General features: G+C 39.8%; 1 long non-coding RNA gene across 1 annotated transcript; it reads left to right on the top strand.

Annotated features, from left to right (window-relative positions):
* Nucleotides 1–3,260: 3,260 nt before the first annotated feature.
* Nucleotides 3,261–4,139, top strand: LOC109190960. Its single transcript, XR_002055837.1, has 3 exons — nucleotides 3,261–3,271; nucleotides 3,526–3,532; nucleotides 4,098–4,139. It is a non-coding gene; the product is annotated as an uncharacterized LOC109190960 (long non-coding RNA).
* The last annotated feature ends 2,199 nt before the right edge of the window (nucleotides 4,140–6,338 follow it).

Genomic DNA, 6,338 nt, shown 5'->3' with positions numbered 1-6,338 from the left:
GGAAGAAGGAGCCTATGCGGGTCGCCAACTTCGATAAGAAGGCAACCGTACCAATTTTCAGAAACAACCTGAGGTCAGGCGCCTGACGTGACTCGCTTTTAGCTTACGGTTCTCTCTTTAGAAGCGGCGTAAAAAGATTAAGATGTGCATGGGTCGTGTATGGAAAGATAGGTAAAGTTAAAACGGGGAGTGAGAACCACCTCGAGTGTCGCAATCAAGGAATGACATCTTGGAAGTTGATTAAAGGATTGAGTGAGATTGTTTCGACTTTGAGAAGCTCGATTTAAGAGGAAGTGTATAATTGATTGGTCGAGTAGAAAAAAGAAATAGTGACAAGCTTGGAAAAGTAAAAAGAATAAGAGAGAAAAGTGAATTTGGATCGTGTTATAATTGCATTGTGTGATGGGTTTTTCCTGCAATTGAGAGGTTGTGGTGAGTTGGGTGACTTGTTACGAATCAAGAGGGATGTTGCTAATGCGTCGCCGATTTCCGTCTAAACGCCTCCTGTAGCGAATTACGGCACCCAGGTGCCCGTAGTTCCTATGGGGAAAACTTACAAACACCTTGCCTACATTCCTTCCCGGACCATCATCCTATTGGATTTAGGGCGGGGAATGTAGAGGATTAAGGGGCCTACTTCGGTTTAGCAATCTCTTGCCTAAACCGAGAGATCCGAACCCTCCAAGGAGTTGGGCCCTACTCCAAAGAAGTCACAAAAACCATCCTCCAACAACAAGATCAAAGCAACAAACATCAAACAACCACTACAATTATACAACCAAATCAACCCAAACATCACAATATCAATTTACAGCACAATCCTAATACCTAGAAATTTAGCCAAGCATCATTAAAGGAAAGATCAAGCAATTGCAAAATAGGTGAAACACAAGATATAAGCAATAAAAGAGTAGTGAATAGATTTCACCCAAAATCCAACTAGATCTCTTTAATGGTGAGTAGGAAATGAAGATCCAAGTGCAAGCCACTCCAAATCTCCAAATCCTTGTACAATTCAAGCAAAATTGGCTAAGATCTAGTGAAGGGAAGATATATCTAAGCTAGATCTAAATTCTCTCTCTAAAAAGATGTAGAACCCTAATCTAAAATTGTCTCTCTCTAACAAATTGTGTTATACTCTCTAAAAAATGGTCTCTCCTCCCCTCCTTCAAAAAATCAGAATTTTGCCTACAAATAACCATTTTGGTTCGGCCTCCCATTTACGCACGGCGTCACGCCACTGAGTGGTAGGGAGGTATATGATGTATTTTTTTTGAGTGCGTTGTGCATTTTTTGGTGTATTTTTTCATTTCATTGTTGTGTCTTTCTCTTACACTATTGGTGCATATAGTTAATATTGTTGGTGTATTCTGGAAATCGCCGCACAACCGCACGGGAGGGTCTCATCGCATTTGAACTTTTTTCTATATATATATATATATATATATATATATATATATATATATATATATATGTATGTATGTATGTATGTATGTATGTATGTATACATACATACATACATACATACATACATACATACATACATACATACATACATACATATATATATATATATATATATATATATATATATATATATATATATATATATATATATATATATGTATATAGTGGGCGTGCATCACCCCCGTCGCAAAATGGAGCTGGAGTGGAGGCGATCCATAGAAAGCCGGAATCCTCTTCTCCGATTGCTCGGATAACTGCTTTGGAATGGAGGAATTTGGCAGAATTGGAGGAGTGTCACACTCTAGTAGGTCGATTTGTGGGGAAAAGGCCTCCGCTGCAAGAAATTCGATCGCAACTCCGAACTTCTCTCCGAATAGAAGGTGAGGTTCAGATCGGATCACTGGACAAACGCCATATACACCTTCGATTCTCTCTGGAGAATGATCATCGTAGAGCTTGGTTGAGAATCCAAATGATGATTGGTGGAGCTCGGCTTTGGTTGGGGAGATGGACGCCGGACTGGAGACCAAATTGCGATTCGCCTCTCTCCCTGGTATTGTTTGAACTCCCGAATTTACCTCTGCATCTTTTTAATTTCAATATGCTTGAACGAATATGCCAGCCGATTGGGAGACTAGTTGAACTAGACACGGCGACAAGTCGGAAGTCCCGGCCAAGTGTAGCTAGGGTCAGACTAGAAATTGATGTCACAAGGCCATTAGCTGGGGAAATATGGATTGAATACGGAGATATAGATGGCTCTGTGAGAGGTTTCTGGCAGATTCTCGTTCCGGCGAGAATACCAGCATATTGTGGGGATTGTGGTAGATATGGCCATAAGGCTGAGCAATGCAGAAGGTTTGCGGGTGAGAGACCACCACCTGCTCGACAGAATATGCAGAAGAACAAGGCTCAGGAGCCTATAATGAAAATGGGAAAAGATGGCCCTCAATCTGTTTGTCGAAATGTGAGAGAGAATCCATCTCAGGACCCCATATGTGTTGCAGCTCATAAAGAATATGATTGCACTCCAGGTGTTTGTAGAAATGCCTCTAAGGGGCTGGGGCTTAGTCTGAGTGAGTAAGAACGCGTAGTACAAGAGGCAATCTTGGAGGTTGCCGAGAACATTATGGAAGAGGTGGCTGATAAGGTGGTAAAGGAGGGTTGTTCAGATGCAAAATGGGTTGATTTAGTGGAGTTTGATGACCAAAATGGGACTTCTGGGAAGATGCAGAATCCTAAGAAGGACTCTGGCCTGAAACAAGGGATGGAGGTGGATGATCAAGATGGGATTTCTGAGAAAGCTGAGAGCAATAGAAGCTCATCTGGGCAGGGCAAGGGGCTATCCAAAAATCAGATAAGAAGAGAAAAAAGGAAGCTAAGCATGGCCAGGAAGGCTGAGAATAAAAAAAGGGGAGAGAACCTGGAAAAAGAGAAGTCAGAATCTCTTATGGAGCTTGAGGTCTGGATTGATAAGGTAATGGAGATGGTGAATAAGGAGGAGGCAGAGGTGATTGATGAAGCCAGGTCAGAGGTGCTACAATTCTTTAAACATGCTCAATTAGAGTTGGGAGAAGAGAGATTTCATGAAAGAGAGGATGATCTAGTTCAAAAAGCCAATAAAGTCTTTCTGGATAAATTGGGAAACATTCAAGGAAATTTTAGAAGCTTGGTTGAGGGAATGGGGAGTCCAATGAAGGGGAGAAGGGAGGTCAGTGGTCCTGATAAGTCTGAAAGCCCAACACAATCACTTGAAAGTTCAGGGTCATCTAAGAATCAGGATAACAACCACAGATCCTTTGTGGTTAAGAAGAATGAATGGGAAGAGGCTAAGATGGAGATAGCTGCACACATGTCAAAATTAAAAAAGGAACTGGGAATGCAAGAGTTTGAAAGAAGGAAGGAAGAGATAGTGGAAAAAACAAAAGAATTATACTTAGACAAACTAAAGGAGCTGTCAAAAGCTCATAGGTGAGCAGAAGTGTGTAGGGAGGCATAAGGAGGGCTCATCTACCTTGGTGAGCTCCTGAAATGTGAGGGGGGATCTGATGAGGACAGTAGTTAGGTAAAATAAGGCTTTGGGCTGAGTGGGTTGTGTAGGATTAGGCCGAATGGACTGGGTTTAAAGAATAAATGAAGGAATAAGGGAGGTCCACCTAATTGGGTGGGCCTCATAGGGTCATGGTTTTTCGGTGGGCTTCAGTTTGCCGTATGAAATAAAATGAGTTGGGCCAGAATATGCAAATTAGTCTAGCAGTTGGGGCCGTATGGGAGATATTATATGGCCTTGGGCCATGAGGCAATGATGGTGCATGTGGCTTGGCCGAATGAGTCAATGAAATTAGGAATATGGGCCTGGATGAATGGGAATATATTTGGGCCCACTGGGCCGGTTGAGCTAGTCTCATGAGATGGCCGAATAGTTGGGCCGGGGGTTTTTTGGGCTGAAGGACCAATAGCCGAATGGCTTTGGTGAGATGTTTGTGGTTACAAGGGGTCTACCTAGGAGGGTAGACCGTGATATGGGAGAATAAGGGAGGTTCACCTTGCTAGGTGAACCTCATGGTTTCTAGTTGATTCTTTAGGCCTTTTGGCCCTTTGTAGTTAGGTTTTGCCTTTGTTGCATTTAGGCCATTTTGGCTCTTGTGTATGTTAGGCCAATTTTGGTCCTTGTTTGTTTTAGACCATGTGGTCCTTGTGTATAAAAGGCTTGATGCCTCATTGAGCCATAGGTCACTTTTGGGCCTATGGCGTATCTTGTAAGGCCTTGTGCCTCTTTTGGTGGTGAAATAAAGTTCCAAGGTTTCAAAAAAAAAAAAAAAATACCCCATAAATTGAAAAATTCATACCCAAATACAATAAGGGTTTCATTCCCTTATTCATTCTCAAGCACTACTATTAGTAACCATTCTCATTCCACCATACTACCAAACATGTTAAATACTTTCACCAAAACCCATTACAATTACCAAGTATTTGATACCCATTCTGATTCCGATTCCGATTCCTATGTGCGAACCAAACACACCCTAAATGTTGAAAACAACCTCATTAAAATTGTCAAACTGCAAGTCTACCACTGTTTTTTTGGCGCCCGCCTAGCGCAGCCTAGATTCCGCCTAGGCGCCGCCTAGACCGCCTAGGCGCTAGGTACTGTCCGGGCGCCCGACTAGCGCCTAGCACCTACTGCAACCATTATATATATATATATATATATATATATATATATATAGAGAGAGAGAGAGAGAGAGAGAGAGAGAGAGTGAGATGATTTCTAAATTATGAGTTCTAAATAAATGTAAAGTCAGTCATCCAGAGATGTAACTGTACGTGTAGGGCACTGTCTTGGGGAAAAAATTTGTGAAGTTTTGAATTAAAGATTCCAACTCAATTAGGAAAGTCATCACAAACTTATAATTCATTTAAATATTATTTATTTAAAATATAATGTTTGTTGATCTCACTTTCCATTTAAGGACTCTTCTGATCTCCATGGGACAATCTTAAATGAATCTAAAAAAGATAAAAAGCAACACTTGTTAGACAAGAAATTTGTCCAATCCCAAGAGTTGTTATAGCATGTATATGGTCTACCTTGCAAAGCCAGGTGGATCCGGATCCAAAATACACAATTTACATATCGAATATTCACAATTTACATATTAAATAATGTTCACAATTTACCTTTTACAAAATTATGAACATTCAGTATATAAATTGTGAACATTCATTATGTAAATTGTGTATTTTTAACACGAGTCCACATTGCAAAGTTGGCCTGATCCACAGAATAATTTGCCCACTCTTTTTTTATCTTTTTCTTTTTCCAATTTTTTTTGGTAGTTTCATTGTTTTGGAGTTAATGTTGGATGCCACCTTAATGACCATTCTCTAATCTTTCAATCATTGGGAGGATTTTATGGAGGATTGTTTCATTATTCTTTGTAATATATGTGTAAAAGATTTTAGTGCCTCAGACAATTAAGATTGCACCATTTTACAAGGATTATATTGGTTGCTTGCTTGTATGTTCCCCCTCTCCATTTTTACTTCACCCTATTAGCTACCCATAATTTTCAAAAGTTGGCACTTGGCTCTCTCTCTCTCTCTCTCTCTCTCTCTCTCTCTCTCTCTCTCTCTTATATATATATATATATATATATATATATATATATAAAGTTCAAATGCGGCGGGGTCTTCCCGTGCGGCGGTGCGGCGGAATTTCAGAATACACCAACAGTGTTAACAATATGCACCAACAGTGTAAGAAAAATACACCATAATGAAATGCAATAAAACATCACAAAATACACAACAGACTCAAAAAAATACACCATATAACTCACCACCCCCAATGATGTATTTCTGAATAGTGTATGGTGTTTTTACTCACACCTAATGATGTGTGTTTGGTGATGCGGGGCACTGTTTACTCTGTTGTTTGTGGTGTATTTTCCTAACGTTGATGGTGCATATTTGTTGAACTATTGGTGATGACGCACCGTAAGAGATCGCCGCACTGTAAGACACCGCCGCACCTGAACTCGCATATATATATATATATATATATATATATATATATATATATATATATATATATATATATATATATATATATATGCAACAGCCAAAGTGTACCCTTTTTTCTTCTCTGATACTTTTGCATTTGATCTGATTATGTCATTAATTGTGAGCAGTAAAACCCAATGGCTGGTTAGTTGAAAATCTTGTTGTAGCCCACCTTATCCAACTAATTTGTTGTTCAGTATTGCTACTTGTGCTCTATTTACTATCATCTCATCAGAAATGATTCAATTTATTTGACTCTGATTTCATCTCACCGACCCTGTTAGGTTGAGCTAAATTGACAT

This window comes from Ipomoea nil, unplaced genomic scaffold, assembly GCF_001879475.1.
Source record: "Ipomoea nil cultivar Tokyo-kokei standard unplaced genomic scaffold, Asagao_1.1 scaffold1596, whole genome shotgun sequence".
Taxonomy (NCBI): domain Eukaryota; kingdom Viridiplantae; phylum Streptophyta; class Magnoliopsida; order Solanales; family Convolvulaceae; genus Ipomoea; species Ipomoea nil.
This window is presented reverse-complemented; position numbering and strand designations above follow the sequence as displayed.